Source organism: Corvus brachyrhynchos, unplaced genomic scaffold, assembly GCF_000691975.1.
Source record: "Corvus brachyrhynchos isolate BGI_N302 unplaced genomic scaffold, ASM69197v1 scaffold126, whole genome shotgun sequence".
NCBI lineage: Eukaryota > Metazoa > Chordata > Aves > Passeriformes > Corvidae > Corvus > Corvus brachyrhynchos.
In genome coordinates, this window is record NW_008239283.1 from 638,751 (window position 1) to 660,348 (window position 21,598).

The 21,598-nt window shown below is 42.3% G+C and overlaps 1 long non-coding RNA gene across 1 annotated transcript in view; it reads right to left on the reverse strand.

Annotated features, from left to right (window-relative positions):
* The window catches only part of LOC108448155, a 140,902-nt gene that overhangs the window by 30,531 nt on the left and 88,773 nt on the right, over window positions 1-21,598 (reverse strand). The window contains exons 13-14 of the long non-coding RNA XR_001863947.1: window positions 1,937-2,005; window positions 1,093-1,241 (exon numbers count right to left, since the gene is read on the reverse strand). This is a non-coding gene — a long non-coding RNA (uncharacterized LOC108448155). The remainder of the gene's footprint in view (window positions 1-1,092; window positions 1,242-1,936; window positions 2,006-21,598) is intronic.

Sequence of the window (21,598 nt, forward strand, 5' to 3'; positions counted from 1 at the left end):
GAGAACCATCTGAAACACTTGGACCCACTTCTAATACCCCTGCAGTCTGGAAGCACAGCTTGACTCAGGTCCAGCTGTACCCAAAATCAGGGATAAATTATGTATGTGAAGGGCTGCAACAGCCTTCACATTAAATATTGATCTGCTGGTGCTGTGCCACACTGCGAGCCCGAGCATCTCCAGATCCACCTGTCTGCTCCACGGTGACGGCCGCTCCCCCAGGAGTGGCTCCGGCACGGCACACAAAGCCTCTCGTCTGAAATAGGTGGGTCCAGAGCAAATTTCCTGAGCGTAATTTATTCCACACCCTTGCTAGCATAACAAGTGTTCCTCAGCCTCTGTGGATATGTATTCGAGAGGGAGCTGTCTGTCTACATTTGATTTTACATTTCCTTCAGCTGTTTCAGAGATCCATAAGCAAAACCTGGCGCCCGGGGACGTTCGAGAGGATGGTGAATTCATAAACAATAAATGGATTACAATCGGACATACCTTAACATTTTAATCTCTGGCAGATAGGGTTTGGATAAATGCTTTTGGGTGGCTCTGTGCAATAAATTTATTCACCTGTGTACGTATTTTACTCGACCATATCTGAGCAGAAGGATTGCATGGGGGGTGAGGAAACGAAAAGTCTCCTCCAAGGATGTCCATGCGCACTCTCCCATTGCTGGCCTGGCAGGCAGAGCTACCTTTCAGCCAGATAGAGCACTGGAGCACAGGCAACACCCTTTTCAAAGGGGACACTGGGCACATCATCCAGCAAGACTAAGGAAAAACCTCTTATGCAGTTGCAGCACATTTTGACCTCAGCCTCCTGCAGTGGGGGCCATATCTTGGAAATGCACTGTAGTCTAGGAGACAGATCATGCCCTTGCAAGCCTTCCTTCCTGCATCTTTCCCACAGCCTCTGATATAAAATGGCCTTTTTTCAATCTGGAGGAATTTCCGAAGCCACAAACCACCTCTGACCTCTACGGGTGCTGCTGCACCAAGAGATTGGCAAACTGCACCCAATATGACCCAGGTTTCAGGCACCAAAAAAAAGATCCTTCCTGAGCTCTCCCTCCCATCCTGCAGCAGCTCTCCTACCTCCAGACGCAGGTCCTCGAGGTACATCAGAAGACTGGAAGCAGATGTCTTCTCCAGCCCACTTGCTTGTCTCATCCACTTGTCAATGTGCTCCTTGTAAAGGTGCTGACGTTTGTTTGAGACATCAAAACTGTAAGACTGAATCAGACCTGTGAAGTATACAAATAACTGTGAGTGTTAAGTAATTTCCCCAACATGAAGTGACTGTAAGCAGTTTTCCCAGCTTTCCAGCATTACATCCAAATTTCTAAGTTATAGTGAGTCATCAAAACCATTTCCAATTATTTTATTAGATGTTCCAAACAAGAATCTGACCAGCTTGACCATGTAAGAAAGCCTGGAAGAGTTAAAGTTGGGAATTTAATAGCCCACTTCAGTTAAACATTTCCCGTTAAGTCACGTGTTGAAGTTTTTCCACACCTGAGAACATAGAATCTCTTTGAAAATTACTTTGTAAAGGTTTAGTGTGGCATGCCCATTGACATGGTATTCCAACCAGATGGAAAACTCTTACAAGCTCAGCCTTTACTGTATTTTCTGTTTTGTTTTATTTTTCCTAATTGCAACAAAGCCAAGAAGGCACAAAGTTGGAGAAAACAATGCAATAAAAAAATAGGAGAATCATTCCTTCTTATTATTTTCACAGGAAGATTTGGGTTTAACTCTTGGGAGGAGACTCAGCTCAAATGACATTTTCACACAACCAGTACATCCTCTCCTATCTGCTGCACCGAGCTGGGTTCAAAACAGCTGAATAGCAATAACTACCAGGCCAGTTGTGGATCTGACATTCAGAATTAAGCAGATGGCAAGCACAAAAATACAGTCTGGGTTAAATACTGACCACATTTGCCAGAAGCACAGACAGAGAAAGCCCAGCCACATCCAGATCATAGGCAGAGCACATCCAGATCTACCAAAACAGTAAGAGCAGAATTCAGTATAAATTATTCTGTGCTAATAGTACATGGACATCTGACAGTATTTTTCTTTTTATGCTCTTCCTTTTTTTTTCCCCCCTTCAAAAGGATGGAATTTCACTCTGTACTGGACACCTTGGCCAAGAGCTTTTTCCCAAATGGATGCAATCCCCTTTCTGATGTGAGTGCCTAGCACCAGTCTCCTACCATTCCATCCAGACACGCTGCCCCTGTGGCGCTGCCGGGTAGGAGGTGATATTTAAAGCCATGCCAATGGAACACAACAGGGGATAGGCAGAGCACAAGCAACAGAAGGAGGATTTTGCAAGAGCTCGCTAGGTCACATTAAACTCCTTCTCTGGCCACATCCAGTGTCCAGCCCGTATGTCTGAAGATCTTTGCTGGAAAGCCTTTGTTATTTATTCGGAAATTTACTGTGGCTGTGGCTTAACTCCGTGTTTTGGAGCTGTTCTTTAATTGATATCGTGCACTTCATCCTTCATAAACAACAGTCAAAGGAGGACAGGGAGGCAGGTGATCAATACCAGTGGATGACCCAGGCTCTGTAGGAATGTTACTTATACATCAAAAATTTCTACTGAAGAAGAGAAAGCACGAGCATAAGAGCTGTATTTATGAGGTTAAAAGACTCCTACCTTTGGCTAAGCATCACTAAAAGCCTCGTAGAGAAACTTCTTTGTTTCTGGCACAAATAAATATTTATTATTGCACTGGGGAAAAAAGTACTCTCACAAAGCTTAACTATTTTAATAAAAAATTTAATATGTTTGTTTCTTCCAGACAGGAGATAAAAAGCTGTCAGAGAAATAATGGTTTAAATTACAGTGAGATGTTTCCTTGCCTAATCTTTCTCTTTCTTCTTTCCCAAGAATCTATGTGGCATGATTAGAAATTTTATTTTTAGTAAGAAATGTCAAGGAAACACTTTATGGTAAGTAGCTGCTCTCTATTAATTCTTTTGTTATTAAACGTGGGAACATTAATTACCATTAATCATTTTGGCTCTAGTATAGATTTCCCACAATAAATTCTTTAAACACATATACAAACCCTGTAATCTAATCAAGTAATTTTCTTCTACCTACCTGGAAGGGAGAAAACAGCAAGACTGTTACTGTTATTTCTATTTTTTTAATTCTGAGGAGGAGGAGGAGAAACTGGCAACGGGACCTCTATAAGAACAGAGAAAAAACCCAATAACTATTCCTACAGACAGTGTATGTGCTACTCAATAATAATCACTCCTTACAAGAGGTAAAGTACCTTAAAAATGTATAGAAATTCAGTAAGGAATTGATTTAGGCAGCTCTAAGTCATCAGAGAAATATATTGCTCTGCAAAAGCAAAGATAATAATAAAACTTTTTTTCCTCAAGAAAATAAAAAGCAATACCCAAATTAATTCTGCAGCAATCAGCACAGTGCTTCCTAATGTAGCTGTGATACAGCCCAAATTTCCAGTGCTGACAATAAAAGCTCACATTTAGTGACATAAACATAAGTTTATTGAACTAAAGAAGAAATGTAAAGTTACCAGTACTGGTTGCTGCTGTCAAGGTAGTCACAGGAGCTTGTGCTCTGTTGTTGTTCGCAGGGTAACACTGGGCTGCTGAACTCTTTATAAACCTGCCATCACCAGATTCCCTGATTTTCATACTGGCAGGTGCATTCTTTGAACCACAGCGGGTAATTCTGCACAATAACGTTGTCATTACTCCCCAGAAGCCCTAATTTGAATAAACATGATGAATGAATGCCCTGCATTTCTCAGAACAAACAAGCTGCAAGCTCCATCTTAAGCATGAAACCACCGTGTGACTGATTAAGTATGGATGCTGCTTGCCAAATCTCACTTTCACTTTTAAACTTATAATTGTTCTCAGAATGAAGTTTCCATAATGAACAGTTGAAGCCATTTACCTCAAATATTGATTTACAACTGGTGGCCTTACATTAATATGTGTCTCAGCCACTTTGGGCCTTTACCACTAATCAAGGTCTGTGCAGGCAGAGGAGAATAACTCTGTGAGGATTCCCTTCACGGTGACATGATCCACGGATTGCACTTCAAAGTCCAGAGTCATTCATCCAAAATCCAGCAGCTAAATAATGCCACCACATTCCAGCAGCTCCTCAAGTCCTCTCCTTTCACCTCGTGTTCAACTCTTTAGTCCATCCTTGTACAAGTTTAACAAACAGGTTTCAATCTGTCCACTTGTGCCTTTCCCCACTCCAGACAGCTCCCACTGTTTCTGCCTCGAAGCTTCAGCTTTTCTGCAGCATCTAATCTCCTCCACAAATTTCCTTTTGTTCCCTAGGACTCTGGTGTCCTTACAGTCTTCTTTCAAGGCATTCTAGACATACAATTGTTTAACATAAAACTCAGCCTTCTAAGAAAAGATAGCCAAACATTACCTCTTTTTTTTTTTTTTTTCTCTTCCAGAAACTTCCTGAACTGACATAACAATTCACAGATGGGTCAATTCCTATATCATATCCTATTTCCTCTCCTAGATCTGGTGCCTTTACAGACTGCAAACCACTACTTCCAGCAAGCATCTCAAAAGTACTTTTACTTAAGTAACCTGCAGCAGAGGCAGCTGCTGAGCTGCTCCAGGGGTTCTAGACCATCTATGTGCGATGATGCATGGATGTTCCCACACTTTCCTTAATGAAATCCTCTGGAGGGGAAATAATGACGGTAATCCCAGGTTACATAAATTCCTTACTGACGGAAATATGTTGGAGAAGAACAGTTGCTCCAGTAGTTCCCAGAGATGCACAGAAGCTTTGTGGAGAACATCAACACAGATGCAGCGTGCAACCCTTTTGGACATTGGAGTCCCCATCCCTGGAGGGATCTGACAGCTGTGTGGATGTGGCACTGGTGACATGGCTTAGTGGTGGCCTTGGCAGTGCTGGGGGAATGGTTGGACTCGATGACCTTAGAGGGCTTTTCCAACCTCAGTATAACAATAAACCCCAAGATTTGCCAAAGCATTGCTGGGAAAACGTGACTTCCCATCTGCTCGGTAGAGAAATCACACCAAGACCCCTCCAGTAATGCGCTAGAGTGTGGATCTAAAAAGGCACGAATGTGAAAACCTCCTTTTCACCCCTTCCATCCACCAGCAGAACTGAGGGTAACCTACTTTCCCCCAGGAGTCCCTGTGCTTTCAAGGAGCACAGGCACAATGACGCGGAGCACGCTACCTCGCATACATTATTTGATAACATTTTAGCACCCAAGTACCCGGCATCCCACAGCTTTCCCTCCTCCCAGGATGTCACAGAGTTATTGACATTGACAGAACCAGGTTAACAGAGACTAAAGGAGCACTACAAGTTCCTGCCCCTAGCGTGAGGGATTGAATGATTGCTTTTCTCCTTTCCGCATTTTTTTTTCCCCCTGGTGTAAAAGTTCTCAAGCTCTGGACAGCAACAGGTTGCAATGCAGGTTGTTGCTCACCATGCTGAAAATGTGCTTTGCGTTTTGCACCCTGATCAGGTTGCCTGGACCTCTCTCAAAATGACTGAATAAAGAGGTAAATTCTGAGACAAAATTTTCTTCAGCTGTATAAACCCCAGAATTTTTAGAAAAAATAATCTGAGATCACATAGCGTACTTGTGTGATAAGGAAAAAAAAAAAAATCCAGATTTTGAAAAGAAATGCAGAGTTTTGTTAATTTGTCAATTTATGCCACAGATAGTGAAAACTAGCCTTGTCTCAATATTATTCAACCATAACCTGAAAAAAAAAAGGACTGTGATATTTTCCAGTCCTGCATTTTTAGTAATTTTTAGTCATTTTATTCAAATCTGTTTCACTAGATTATGGTGATTTTCTAGGAAAAAAAGAAAATAAAAAAGAAAACAGAAGTGAAAAATCCAAACATTTTCAGCTTCTGCTGTAGAAGAGACAAAATGCCTGTGACTTAGAGAACCTGTCACGAGTCATAAGCGTAAATAGCACAGTTTTATATCTTCGGGAATAACTTCAAATACACAGAACAGCCCCCTGGTTTTAATCTTATTTTTTCCCTTAATAATTGACCTACATAAGCAACCAAATCCTTGGTACACTTCAGTGGCATAATTTAAATTTCTCTTACGTGTATTGTAGAGTTGTCGTTGAAGTCCCTAACCAATCGTTATGGAAGACTGAGGGCTGGAGTGATGCTTCGGTTGCTGCAGCATTTAGGGGAAAGAAAAAAAAAAGAAAGGAGCAAGGAAAAAAAAAACCCTCTAGAAATGCACAACCTGGTGGAGGTTTCAATCCATTAGCAGCATCGAGCTTGCCAGTTCTGTACTGCAGCATTTGACAAGGCTCTGAGCCAGAGATTAAGGCACGTCTCCTGAGGAGGGAAAAGAACAGGAGCTTCCACACTTCATTAAGGATATGTTTTATTTGCAAACTGCCAACCCACAGAGTGGCACTGACTTTTGGGTCATGGAAAAGGTTGCAGTTGTGCACTTGAGCCGTGCCAAGCTGAGTTGGATAATACTCTTAAAAAAAGCAAATCAAAGAAAAATGATAAGAAAAAAATAGGGAAATCCACGATTGCAAACCACCTAAAATAGGACTTGAAATGTAACTTGTGCTCCAGTCAGGATTTTCCTCCTCAAAAAATCGTGCTAAAGCAGGACAAGAGCCCAAAACAACAGGGAGCAGTTAACTACAAAATGCATATTCATGCTGTATTTTTTTTTATAATTTAAACATACATTCTCAGATTTATTTCACATTGATGGCTTTAAAGAATGTTAATATCCCTGTAGAATCGAGCCTTATCTCTATTTGATCCTTTGCCAAAGACTGTACTAACATTCCACAACTGTACACATTTTTTTTGCTGAGCTATTGTTGTTTTTTTTTTCCAAATCCAAATAGAAATATGTAGTTTATATAGTTTAGAGCATAAATCATAAATCACTCGTCATAAAGGGCCAGTTCTTGGAGTTTTTGTTTGTTGTTTGCACTGGCAATTTCCCAATCATTTTCACAAGGAGCAGCATTTGAATAAAGGCATGGTTGCCAGTAAAGGTAAATTTTCTCTATTCCAGGAAAAAGAGATTTAACAATAGTATTCTGGTTTAGGTTCCAGATTCTCTACGCTGACATCAACAGGATAGTTTGCAATGAAAGGTGTTCAATGGCTAAAGGTAAGAAAAAAGAATGCCCATCACTGGGAAGCTTGCCTAAGAGGTAAATTATACTGCTGGAATATCCATGACCTTTTTCCTTGGATTTGAAAAGTGCCAATAGTGATCACCAAGGAAGCTGTGAGTTGCTCTGCCTGTGCACCCACCTGGTACAGTTGTAAACACCACTACAGCCACTGCAAAAGCCAGCAGAGGAGAAGGTGTAGGTCTACCAAGATTGAAGCTTATGGCTCTGTCTCTTTTTCAACGCCTAAAGAAACCAAAGCAATTCATTTTATTTTTAATCTGTAGCTGAAAGAAGACCAGATATGGACAGAAAATGCTTCTGCTCTGTGTCCTTCAATACTTAAGAAAATATGAATTTGATAAGCTCAATCACCTCAGTAGAATTTATCCTTTTTTTCCCTTTAAAATGCATGCTGATCTCAGGGTATTTTCATTTCACATGTCTACACATGGGTTTGCCAACTACAGCCAGTCTCCCCCGATGAGCTTCCTGATCTTCCCCATTTCACCACCTTTAATGATATTTTCAGCTAGAACTGATACTTTCTGTGTAGCCCAAAATGACAGGATGTCATGGGAGCCAAAACTGGTGGCAAAGGTAGCACCCTGGCTCAGCCCAGGCAAAGGCTTTGGGAAGCATCTTTAATAAGATCAATGGAATGTTTGCTTTTCCTCTCCTCTCCGTCAGTCATGCAGAGAAGGGAAAGTCAGCAGCTACAAAGATATTGGTCCTTTTTGGTCTTCTCCATTCAGGATAACCAAATTTGTGACCTTTGAAGGAACAGTTAAACTATTTGTAAAGCTGAGATAAATACAATTATCAGGCAAAATAAAATGTTCATCCAGAGTAGAATCACGGCATCTCCTCGGTCTTAGGAGCTGAGAGCGAACCAGTGATTGGGAAAAATATCAAAAACTTACAAGAGAGAACTTTTGAACTGTTGGCCAATTTTGCTTTGCTCCTATAAATTTTCTTCACTTGCCATGTTGCTCTTGCATGAAAAGAAAAAAAAGGAGAAACAACTAACAACAAAAACACCAAACCTATAACCATTAGTTAGCTCTGTGGTGAGGTGTTTGTCTGCCAGCCTGAGGTCAGAAGCAGAGCTGGGATCCCAAGACGGAGGCTTTGTATTATAACATTGTATTCTTGATGCGGTAGTTGAGAGTCAATTACTGTTTCCATTATAAACCCTGTTTTCCAAGGGTTTATACCTCAACAATTTTCATTTTCATCATGCTGAACTTGGAATACGAGCCTTATGGGTTCACAGTTTTTAAACAGACCAAATCAGAGTGGCCCATTTTTAGATACAGAGTAGTCAGAAACTGTTTGTCAGTTGGTTTTCATTTTTATTTTTTGAATTTCACAAACTAAACTATAGTTTCACTTTTAAAACTACATTACTTCAGAGAATTAGTCTCTGTGGCTGGGTCTGATACCTCTCAGCACTTCTAAGAAAAATTTAAGTGCATTTTTTGTAAATAAAAAAGCCTGTTGACAAAATTCTCCCTTTAAGAGCTGATTTTCTTTGTGTAATTTCAGATGCTGAGGCTCCCAAGCAATATGTCCCTACGGAGGCTGGAGCACATCAAGCCACTTTTACAGCTCAGAGGTGGATTTTAGCTGAGTAACTTACCTCATTTTGGAAAACTGGGGGCAACGCATCAATTCAGAGGTCAACATCTCCAGTCATAATCTTTCCGGTGACTTCAGAAAGCTTTGGACCTGAGAGACCTGGAGGAATTGTCTCACCCTTTCCCCCACCAATGACTCACGGTTGACTGTGCAATGTGGGGCAGAGGGAGGTCTCTCTCCTGGGCCAGGTGAAACCCAGAACAGAGCCTACCCTTGATAAAGACCAAAATCCAGATGGCCACTGGCTTCTGAGCCCTCCATCTGGGGCTGCGTGTCACTCAGTAATTGCACACAGCAGATGCTAATTGCTTAAAAGCTCCTTCAGCTTAGAAAACTCTCTTTGCCAAGGCCACAACGAATATTTTTCTTTGACTTCAATTTCCATGCATTCCTTCCACCTGAATTTCCTGCATTTTTTTCTATTAATTGAAGATAGCTGGAATCACAGGGCGATGACACAAAAGTTTCACAATTTGGCTGTAGCACTGTTGGACTGACTCACACTCGGTTCATCCCTGTGAACGCCTGTTTCTGGAGAAAACGTTTGTTTCCTCTGAAGTACAAAGAACTCAGAGTTCATTTTTACTAGAAAGGTTTCTGGTATTTTTCCCCAACAGAACTGCTCTATAGTCTAAAAGCAGAGCAGAGTCTGCTCTCAATGAGCCAGATCTCTACTTTTAAGGTGGCCGGTAAAACCTTACACTTCTAAAATACAATTCCACTTAATTTGTTTTTACAAATCATTCTTAGAGTACACCGGTAAGATCTGCAAGTTGGATCATACTAATTTTCTTCGCTGGGAAAATGAATCACAGCAAAGTTGTGACTCACCCAGAACCGCACAGAGGATCAGGGTCAGAGACAGGAGGAGAACAAACATTCCAATTCCCACTACCGTGGATTGCTTTCCCAACACAGAAACTGAGAAGAAATCAATTAGATTCTATTCCAAACTTTGCTGTTGGTAATCGATTTCAGTAAGTTTGAGGACAAACCCCTATTTCTCACTCATTCTGGAGGAAGTGACCCGATTTTGTCACCTCTCCTTACATCCCCCATCGCAGCAAGGTGAGGCATCAAAGCAGTAGACAACACCAAGCTTCATCACCAGTGCAGTTGACGTCATATTGTCAGGTCAATCCAATTTTTCCTACATGTAATTGACGGGATGTATTTCAGGGATGGAATGCAGAGTTTTGGGCTGCCATCTTCCCTTTCACCGTCATGTACGATCGCCATGGGCTGTATGTGCAGAGTGCTTGCCCAGATCATGTTTTTGTGAACACTGACAAGAACAACTTTCTTGAAAGCTATCAAAGGCATCCTCATTATCCTTTATGGGCTGTGTAGAAAATGTCTCCACTATTAGACATTTAACTGGAGTGCAGCAGAATGATTTTGCTGGCCTCCTCCAGTTCTTTGGGTAAAAAGCTCTGTTCATAATCAGTTTCTGCTTTTTTTAATGACCCTCAAGAGTTCCCTTCTGGTACACTTCAGTTCCCTTTCTCGTGTCCCATTGATTTTACAGACTTTAGGAACTTGCTCTTAACCTTCTGCTTTTTCCCTGGATCACTGCTGAATGATTAGGCACTACACAGCCTTTTGTTACCCAGTACACTGAGAGTGATATCTGGAGAATTAAAACACCAGTTACAATAACATTTGCTGGGGAAAGAGACTGTTCTTCTCTCAGGGCTATTGACCCCATTTATGTACATGATTTTCTAAGAGGAAAAGAATGACTTCAGACTCAGAGAAAAAATACAGGATGATCTGCTTGAGCACAAGATTGAAATCCACTCAAGAGCCTATGCTCATACTGTGAATTTTAGCAGCAGAAGTGGAAGCAATTTGTGTAGGGAGGGGTAGGCTAGAGCCTGGAATATGGTGGGCAGTGTGCAAGAATAAAATATAAGAGATTAAAGAAAAGGATTTTAAAGGATTTTCCAACTAAAGTGTTTCCAGTTATCTGATTTGATTCACATGGAGCCACAGCAGTGCCAAAAATGCATGCTTGTTGGGTTTTTTTTTTGAAGTTGGAGAAGTCTGAGAATTACTTCTTAAGACATGCCAGGTAAATTCAAAGAGAAGGATGCTTGGTGCAAGGACATCCTCCTAACCACAGAATAGCAGTGCCACAGGCTGTGATTAAATGTGCTGTTCCTCCCAGAGACTCTGATCCTTCTCAGATGCTCTCATTCCACCCGAATCTCAGTGCAGGAATCATAAAATGGTTTGGGTTGGAAGGGACCTTAAAATCATCTGGTTCCAATCCCCCCCTCACCATGGGCAGTGACTTACCCATGCAATTTGAGGACTTTTTTTCTTTGCCATGTCCTCCTCAAGTACCACACCAAACTTTTTTCAAGGTAGATCAGTTCCTTGAAAAAGATAAAGGATCAAGCTCTGATATCATCCTGCAAACTTTTCCAATCCCCCCCGTATTTTCCCAGGAGGGTGAAGTTCAGGAAACTCCATTTACATCAACAGGTTTGAACCAGCGTGTGGAGCCAGCTGCAGCCCAATTACTGCCCGCCCTCGGCTGCTGCTGCCTGGCTGAAAGATGCTGGGAGGGGGGGAAAAAAACACCCAAGCTTAAAACCAGAGAAAGAAATCACATCATTGTTGTGGTTGTTGAGATGCCAGCTGAAAAGGAATCATTATAAAGAGGCTGATACTTTCGGGGGGAGACAGAGGACTCACCCGAATGATCCCAGTTAAGGGCCTTAACAGAGCGGCGGCTTTAACGGCTCTTTGGAACTGGTGAGCCTCCCTGCTTGGCTGGGTTTGAATTGTGTGTTACTGCAGTAACATCTCACAAATAGGGACACCCCTCCTCTTAAAAACTGTTTGCTCCTGAAATAGCAACACAATTTAGCAATATTTTGTATCAAGACAATTACATTGTAGTATTATTGCAGTCTTAGTACCTCATTAAAACAAAAAAATGTTAAATCCTTGTTTTGTTGAACACAAGAGATGAATAGTAAATATTGATTTAGAATGAATGCAAACATTTCCCTAGGAGTGGATAATTACAGCCTTTCTATGCAAAACACTTATATTTGAAGAAGCACTTCACTTACTTTGCCATGTGGTATACATTCTTTAGTACATTTTAAATTATACGTTGTCCTGGACAGTGTCTGCTCTATAATTTCTTGTGTCTCTACACCAGAGTCAGTATGTAATTTTAAACTGCAAACTTTCTGCCAACGAGAAGGGGAAAAAAATTTCCCTTAGCTGGGCTCAGAAATCAATTCAGACTGCACACAGACTCCTATGACCAGCGAGCTCAGGGCTCGAGCAGCAAGGAAGGAGTTCGGAGTAGCTGGAATTTAAGAAAGATGCTGCTCCCAGCAGTCCTCGTTTTCACACGACATTTTCTGATTACGTCCGAGGCTCCATGTGTTCCAGTTTCCAGCCAGATCACAAGAAGTCCAAAAGTTTGAACAAAAAACTTGACTTCTAGAGAATTCACAAAGAAACTGAACATGTGAAAAAGAGCGCTGAGGTTGAGCATATTCAAATGTATATCTGAACGAAATGATTTATTCTACTTTTTTTGGCATTCAGATGGGCAGTTCCTTTGCAGACTGACATGGGAGAGACTCGGCTCTTTCCAAGGAGGGTCAGGCATCCCTATGGTGCTTCATGAACATAGAGGACAGAGTTTATACACCAAATCCTCTAGCCTTTGTCAGCCATTTTAAACTGTGTACATCTATTAGGTTGAAAAACTTGAATATAAATTCATAATCAGGCAATATGGATGTGAACACAATATGCCCCTGTAGTAACGTGAGAGATTAATCCAAATGAGTTATGAATTTTGTTATCTTATATAACCACAAGCACCCTTGCTGCATTATTTTATGGGCCGAGTTTTTCAAACCTGGGACCTTGCACCTAAATTATTTTTTTCATAAATATTTACGCCCTCATCTCCCCATCCCAAAACAGAGAAAAGCTTAAATAGATATTTAAACTCATCCTAGTTTAAGCAGCATTTAAGGATGCGTTTAGAGCCCCTTGACACATCATGCAAGGATAGGGTTCTGTGTGTTGCTGGATGCAGAAACTTTAGGCCCCACAGAAGATTAGAGACCATGGTTAATTTGTTGCAGTAATGAGCAGAGCAATGGTACTCAAAGGAAGAGCAAACAGGCGTTGAATGTGATTCCAGACATTGACCACAAATTGCATCGACTAACCCAGCACTGGATAAAGCACAGCCCTGGCAGGAGGCTCTTGCGTGTGCCATACACTCTGATATCTCCAACTTTTTCTGTAAAACTTGCAAAGCAGGCTGTAGCTACAGGACAAGAGGAAACAGCCTCAGGCCGTGCCAGGGGAGGTTAAGGTTGGAAATTGGGAAGAATTCTTCACTGAAAGGGCGGTCAAACTGCCCAGGAGGTGGTGGAGTCACCATCCCTGGAGGTGTCCAAGGAATGACTGGACGTGGCACTCAGTGGTCTGGTTTAGTTGAAGAGATGGAGATCAGTCAAAGGTTAGATTCGGCGATCCTGGAGGTCTTTTCCAACCTTAATGATTTTACATCTTATGATTCTACAGGTCTTAAATCCACACATGTACATTGGCACACACATGTTTGCTCACAAAGCACATCCCAGTCTTAATCCTGCTGGATTTTTAGCCAGGGAATTCACTGAGTACTACTGCAAAAGAGTTAAATATAGGTTTAAGGAAATATTGTTATATTAGGGGAGAGGTGGAGGGAAGGGAAAGAAACTAGATAAATATGAAATAAAATAGATTTTACTATTTCAAAATAATTCCCCGAACAGGGGAAAAGGGGAGAATGAATAATAATAATAAAAAAAAGCGTATCAAAATGAAGCAAGTTCTAACTGAAAGAGAAAAAGATTGCTGGGAAAAGGAATGAAGTGCTGATGCCCCTTATTTTCTCCAAGATCTTTCTCATGAGCCTCACACTTCACCCACCACCAAACCCTTTCCACGCCGTGGTTTTATCCAGCAGCTGATCATAAGGAGATACATTTCCCTAACGTGTGCTTCCTTAGGCACAGCTTTGTACTTCCCGAGAAGCTTAGCAGAGCATTAAGGCAAGAGACTTCAATCCTGTGGGCAAAGTTACGTGTCTGCAAGGAAAATATTCAACCTCCCCGCTTGGCACCTACCCCTGTGCTGTTTGGAGGCAGCCCCATCTCCACAGCAGCACCCAGGATAGTCCTGCTCAGAGTGACTGAAGAAATCTTCCACTGGAATTTACTGGCTTTAAAATTGCTTCTTCCCTGTGCCCCCTATTCCAAGGATTTGCATAACCATAGGGGAAAAGACGACACGAGATAAAAATAAATGTGGCTGCTGTGGATCCAGAATCAAGGGGAAAGTGTCAGGGCAGTGTTTTGCTATGGGTTTTAGTGGAGACAAAATAACTGAAACTACTAGGAAAGATAACGTATGACTAAGAAAATTCCCTGAGCAATCAGGGGATGTGTTTTCAGCTTTTTTACATTCTAGTTTTATTTTCTCACAGCAATGAAATAGGATGAGATTGGAGTCCCATGACCAAGCTGGCGCAAACCACGCACCCTACCTGGATAATCACGGACTGTAAATCATCATTTTATAAGAATTTAACTTTTCAGCTTCCAACATAATCAAACGTAGTGGTGAGGGGGCCACTAATCATGACAAAAAATATACTTCAGTTTCTTTCTTGAAGTGCCAACTCCAATAAGTTCTCCGAGTGAAATTAAATGCATGCTCTTATTCCAAACCACAGTTTCCCCTTGGGATGGCCCGATCTCAAGTGGGGGCTGAAAGGCCAGTTGTACCACAGCCCAGGGTTACACCCATTTTTGCAGTTTTTTTTTAACTACTGCATGTAGTATAAATTGTATCCCAGCCCACTCAGTGACTGTGCTTTCCAGCATTGGTAATAAAAAAAGATGTCTTCATAGTTTCCACATTCCAGCACTAACGAGTGGGCCAGTCCATATCTTCCCTCGGTTTCTCACAGTTTGGTGTTTGTTTGCTTTAAAGACTTCTCTGCAAAGCTAAGGGCAGAATAGAAAGAAATATCTGGTGTGTGGCATAAGTGACGGTTGGCGCTGAGTCTGAGAACAGTAACAAAGAGTCGTTTTAGAGTAGAAATTAAAGTGGAAAAGACCCATTAGTCCATGTGCTCCGTGTCCCTGCCAAAGCAAGGGTGCTCCACGGAGCGATGGTTTTTCGCAGGCTCAGTCGCTGAAATCGCGACATTTGAGTGCAAAAGGCAGCCCTCGACATCCCAAACCCTCAAAGAGGTTGTTCCACCTCCTGAAGCCTCCCAGAGACTGAGCATCTCCTCTCCAATGCCACAGGGGGCAAGGAGGACCCTGCCCCGGCCAGTCTTCCAGCAAAGGAGCCGGTCGTGGTGTCGGCATGCCAGCTGCTGCCCTGCCAGCACACCGGCCAAAGCAAACATCACACCATGCAAATTTATAACAAAAAGCGGAACAGAGGCCAAACACAATGCCCTCCTGGTGGGAGGAAGTGTGGAGACAAGACTTTTTCCTTTATTTTTCCCTTTCTTTTCTTTCTCCCCCTTCTTCTTGGAAGGGAGGAGAAACGTTTCTTGGCTCTTCACTGTGAAACACAGCAGTGGCAAGCGAAAGGGAGCAAATCCAGGCACTGGCTTCTGCAGATATCGATCCCTGTGCACTCTGAAGTGGATTGTGACCTTTGTCAACCTCACCCCCAGCCAGAGAGTGAGGTCAGGGAAGACTGACTGAGATGGAAATAGCCATTTTAGTCACTTTTTAACCTTGCAGTCACTCACAGGGTGTGAAATCCTGGAGATCATACAGGTTCTGCAACACAAGGCAAGTGCTGCAGCAGGGTGGGCAAATTGGAAGGAAAGGGTGGAGTTGGGTCAAGTTTTTCCATCCCAGTTCCCAGATCATCTCCAGAAAGCTGATGGCATAGAGGGGAGTTATCAAGGGTGAAGTCCTTTGCCTGTGGCATGAGTCAGATGCAGAGGCAAAAGAGAACAGTGGAAGCACGAATGGGCTCACACTATTGCAAAAAAAAAAAAAAAAAAAAAAGAAAAAAAAAAGAGTAATTTTATGCTTTAACAATACTGGCACTCAGGAAAGATGCAGTTCTTGAAAGCTGTCATGTGTCTGGGACTCCAGTATTCCCCTCCAGACACATCTATCCTCCATTCACAGGACTGATGGCCAACACATTCAGGGCTAACTCGGCGCATTCCTGATCCCTGGGACCCGCTCTGCGTGTGCAGAAGAACTTCTCACAATGCAGGCAGTTGATCTGCACACACTGCAGGCTTTGTCCAGGACTTCTCCATGTCAGGCATCCAAACTGGAGCTGCTGAAGTCCGGAAACAACCCAGACAAATAGCAAAAACACTATTTCTCTGTATGCAGAATATTTATAAGCAGAATAAGGGCACTTCGATTATCCCGGCTGCGTAAGGGAACAACCTTAAAAGACCACAACGAGGGTGTAAGCACTCAGCAGACAGGCCAGCCAGAGAACAAGCCTCTGTATCAAATGATAATTGTGGCTAGGAGAAGCAAATCCGAATTTCCTAAGCACGGAGAAGGCTCACAGGACTGGTGGAGACGGTACTTACCATACGAAAGTGTTAACAAGCAGTGAAAGAACTGAAGCGCATCTAATTAAAAATGCATACCGAGGCATAAAGACAGAGTATAAGAGTAAACAAATGGCAGAGACCAGATTTGTTTGCAATAAATGAAGAGGAAAACACCACACAATGCAAACTCATCCAGCAGAGAGGATACGGAGGGAGGCGGGCAGGGAAAGGCACTGCTCTGCAAAAACCTCCGAAAGCAAAGTACAAGGCCAGAGAAAAGCACGTGGCACACCGGAGCATGGGTGAGCGGGACAAAGGGGTGGAACTGGTCCCAAGACATCGTCCTTGGTAGGAACATCTGCCATTTCCAAACAGGTACCACACGGCAGTATGGTTAGACCAAAAGACGCTGCCAAGCAGAACTCCAGGTCAGCATACGAACAGGCCACCATGGGACACAAAACAAAACAAGGCCTTGTGGAAAAGAGTAAATTTTAATATTTCTGCTGTAAAATATCTTGAGATAAGCAGGAGGATGCTGAGTTGGGCCACGAGGTTGGGGCTGTTCTGAGAGAGCCACTTCTGGTTTACTGGCTGGATGCACAGAGCTTGTGGCTATTCACATGAGTGGCACTACCCCATCTGCATTGGATTTTCAGAAATAAAAAGATCTTCTAACCTTAGAAATATTTGAGTTGGAAGGGACCTTAAAGCTCATCTGTTCCACTCCTTGCCATGGGCAGGGACACCTTCTACTACACCAGGTTGGTCCAAGTCCCATCCAACCTGGCCTTGGACACTTCCAGAGATGGGGCAGCCACAGCTTCTCTGGGCACCCTGTGCCAGGGCTGCACCACCCTCACAGGGAAGATGTGCCATTGGAAGGGATCTTGTATCCAGGAAATACTGACACCCTCGACTGCTGGTGTGTTCATCATTCCTGATTTTGAACAACACTGGAAAACAAAGCCCAGACGCTCTGCCAAGACTTGCTATGTCACACCTTAACCACAAGGAAAACATGGGCTCTCCAGGGCCAGCAGGAACTCAGGCTCATTGGCAGCGGCTCATCCTGTCTTCCCTCACCCCAGTCACGAGGCCACCTTCTTTTCTTCAATAATCATCTTTCTTTTAGGTCCTGCAGCACTGAACAATGGTGATCACACCATTTCCCAGAAGCAGCGTTTGCTTGATTACTGCAGAGCACTGTCATCTGTTTGTTTTTTCAACACATGATAGGCCACTGCCTTCATCCCCTTGGGATTCCCAGCCAAGCGCAGTTCCCATCCAAATGGGGATAAAAGTTCAATTTTATTTCACGGTTTTGTCTTCCTTACAACAAATCTTTTCTGACAGTGTTTTCTGACTGCTAAACTGTTCCGTTTTGAGCGATTGATCTAAAACATCTGTCCTTGAGATTAAAAGCAACGTTGAAGGGATACTGCGATGCTATTCCAAAGGTGTGGAAGTTTTTGAACACCAAACTAGTAAGCAACAGGAGGAAACTTTTAGGAAAACTCATGCTCTTCAGCACTTGGATTTTGCGGCGTGCATCTTTCCCCAGAAAGTTTTGCCAACTGCCACATAATACAGGAAGTCGTGCTTCAAAATATTTAAGGTTGCATTTCTCACCATTTCCTTCTTATCTTTCATAAGACTCACATTTTAAAATGTCAGCCTACATATGGGAATGTTTAATCTCAAGGATGCTGATCCTTTGGGAAACTTTTTTAATCTTCTCCTAAAGTTGGGGGTTTTGTTGGCTTTTTTCTTCCCCCTTTGCTTCCCTCTTCTCTTAATGGTTTGCTTCTGTTTAGGCTGTACCTCGTTTCTTAGCTGCTTTTAAACCCCCCAGCCTCGAGCTGTTCTCCCCTTAAAGAGGACTTATATATACCTTTGGTAACACAATTGAAGGTGGGAATATTACATTCCCCTGATATTTTAGTTTTCCAAGAAATACACTGAAATGATAAAACAACAAATTTAATTCAAAACATTTAAACTGTGAAAGTTTGTGTGCATCTGCAATGGGCCTGAATACTGATCCCAATGTTTGGCATTACATTTTTGTTTAAATTCCATTATTTCCGCTTGCCCATATTACTGCATTTTTTTTTAGTGCCAGTGTTCCTTACTGCCAATTTAAATTCATTTAACATTAGGCCCACAACAGTTTTTCAATACCTTTTTCTTATTTGGCTGTATAATTAACTTTCCAAAATATGATTTATTTTAGTTGAGTTAAGCTTTGGCAAGAAAGCAGGGGGCATGGGGGGTTCTTCAAGCACAAATTTACTACTGGCAACACTGCTATGAATGGCATGGAGATCAGCATCAGAAATCCATCTTATTCACAGAAAGGGCAAATCCACTGGGGATTAAGTGTAGCCCTTCTCCGCCCTCCCCTTCCCTGTCCCCCTTGGCTACCCTCCATTTACCAGCTCAGACATGGAACTGAGACTTATTCCTTGATTCAGAAAAAGGAGCTATTAGAAGGCAACACCAGTTCCGAGTATGCTGGACTCCATCCAGGCAAAATTTGTTCATTTCTTAATAATAACAACATCGCATCCTTCTAGGTCATTAATAAATAAAGGGTTTGGAGGGGCAATAAAAGGATTTTTCATTTTTCCTTTACTAAATGAAACTATTGCTATAAAGGCCCTACATAATTCGCAGTAACCTGTGGTATCATAATAAACTGTGTTCTTTGGCCCCAAGCTCATACAGTGCTTAAGAATATGTTTAACTGAGAGAGTGAGACTCCCATTTAGAAAAATAAAAAGAGATATTTCCCTGCCTTTCAGGAAGAACATATGTGCCAATATTTAGATATTTGGGCACCTGCACACCATGACTCTTGGAAACAACCACGGTGAGGTCAGTGGCAATCAAAAGTGCAAGATTCTGCATATGGTAGAAGATGTTTTATGCAAAGTTTTCTTCAGAAAGCTCCTAATCACATCAGAAATGGACTTGGGATATCTTCCCCCACAACACCAGTCACCAAAAAGAGCAGCCATCTTTGACAAGTGTTTTAGACTTTCTCCTTCAGGCTCAAGGACCTGTCTGTGTGGATGGGAGCAGACCTGGACACCAAACAAAAAGCCAGTATTACACAAAAAAACCCCCTCAGCAGTTCCAAAAGCTACAATGAAATAAATTCAATTTGCTATGATGAAACTGAAAAATTATATAATGAGGAATATGTGTGTGTGTGTGTGTGTGTGTGCATATACATATATATATATATATATAAATATATCTGTATAGGCTGGGCATCAACAGACGCTCATCCCACATACCAACACTGTCTCAAGGGTTGTCTCTTGAACAGATCCTTTTGGAATAGATTTTTTTCTGGGTATAGTTTTCTGTATCTTCTGATAGTGACCTTTAAAAGCCATATAGTTCAAACCCCATCCAGCAAACAGGGACATCTTCAACTAGACCATATTGCTCAGAGCCCCATCCAACCTGACCAGGAGCAGGGCAGTCACCTCTTCTCAGGACAACCTTCTTCACAGTTTTACCTCCTTTATTAAAAAACTTCTTCCTTATTTCCAACCTAAATCAACCCTGCTTCAGTTTATCCCATGCCCTATCACGATAGACCCTGCTAAAAATTTGCCCCCATCTTTCTTACAGGGGAAAATATGCACAGTCTTGACCCTTTGGTGTCTGGCAGCCTGAGGATATGGTGGACATCATGTAGATCCTGGGGTGCCTGCTCTTCCTTCTGCTACCTCCTGTGATGGAGCACTAATGAATGCAACCACGTATGTTTTGGATTATTAATCAACATGCAAGAATGCAGTCCTGAACCTTCAGCAAAAGCCATCACACTCATAGTTTTCAGATATGGTATGACCCTGATGAGTCCTGCTCATCAGATCCTCCAGGAAGGGGTGAGGTGTCATGGTGACAGTGTGGTTGTGGAATGGGGTCAGCTGCAGCCCCTCCCAGCCTCACCTTTCCCGTGTGGAAAACAGGCTGTCACTCAGTGATGTCTCATGCCTTTCCCCCAGTCAGACTGAGAAATGGGGACACTGCACATCCTCTTACACCACTCAGCTGCAAAACTGGTGTGGGGCTTTGAATAATTAACAAGAACGACCAGTCATGGCTGCTTACAGGAGTCATCAAGAGAGATTAGCTGGAAGCAAGTACTGATGCTCTTAAACTTCTTAAGTCTACAGCTGGCCTTGTTTTTTTGCCCTCTGTTTCATTTAGCACCAAATCCTCCAGGTGCTCACAGGGCAGACCTGTACCAGGGGCTGGGCCCTGCTGCCACCCCAGAGCTCAGTCCTGCTCAGGGGCTGCCCCACTGCAGATCCACTCTCCACGTTGGCGTAACTCCCCTGGCTCGATGGTATCAAGTTCAAATTCCCTAGATTTTGTTTGTTGTGCCATAAAACGAACGTGGTAGCTGCAGTCCATCATGCTAAATCATTTTAGCACCTCCTTTACCCTACATAGACTTATGGTGCTGAGAGCACATTTGTATTTTTCTCCTGCTACTTTGGATTTATACAAAAAATGCCCCAATTTCCATTTATTTGTGACAGAATATTGCCTGTCTTCCTGTTTTATCTTTTCAGCTTAAGAAAAATAACATAGGACACGATCACCACTAACAAGACAGCACGTTCTATATAACTTCTCCCGCTGTGTTGTTTTATTTACCAGCTTTCAAATCCCTAACCTTCCTCTCTCCAACTTCCTTTTAAATGAAAGGATCCTCTTGTCTCTGTGAAGTTCTTATCATCTGCACTGGTTTGCGTGTTAAAGTTTCAGCATCCATTTAGTCAGTGATGGTTATTCTGCTTAATGACTCCTATACCCCTGTTAATACTCTTTTATCTGGCTCTAATATTTTAAGATCTTGTCTAATATTAATGTTAAATGCTAATATTAAAGATTTGCTACTAATATTTTAAGCTCTTGGTGGTAGTGTACTAATGTTTTGGGAGGTTCTTGGGAGTTCATTGTTTTGGAAGGATTGCTGGATAAATTTTAACAGCCTTTATGAGTACTGCATAGAAATCTGTGCAAAATAACTGGAATAGAGGGACAGGTTTTAGCAATTTATTTATGGAGTATCCTGCCAGCAATGAGCTCAGAATCAGGTTGAAAATGTATGTGTGTGTGTGGGCATGTGAGTATGTG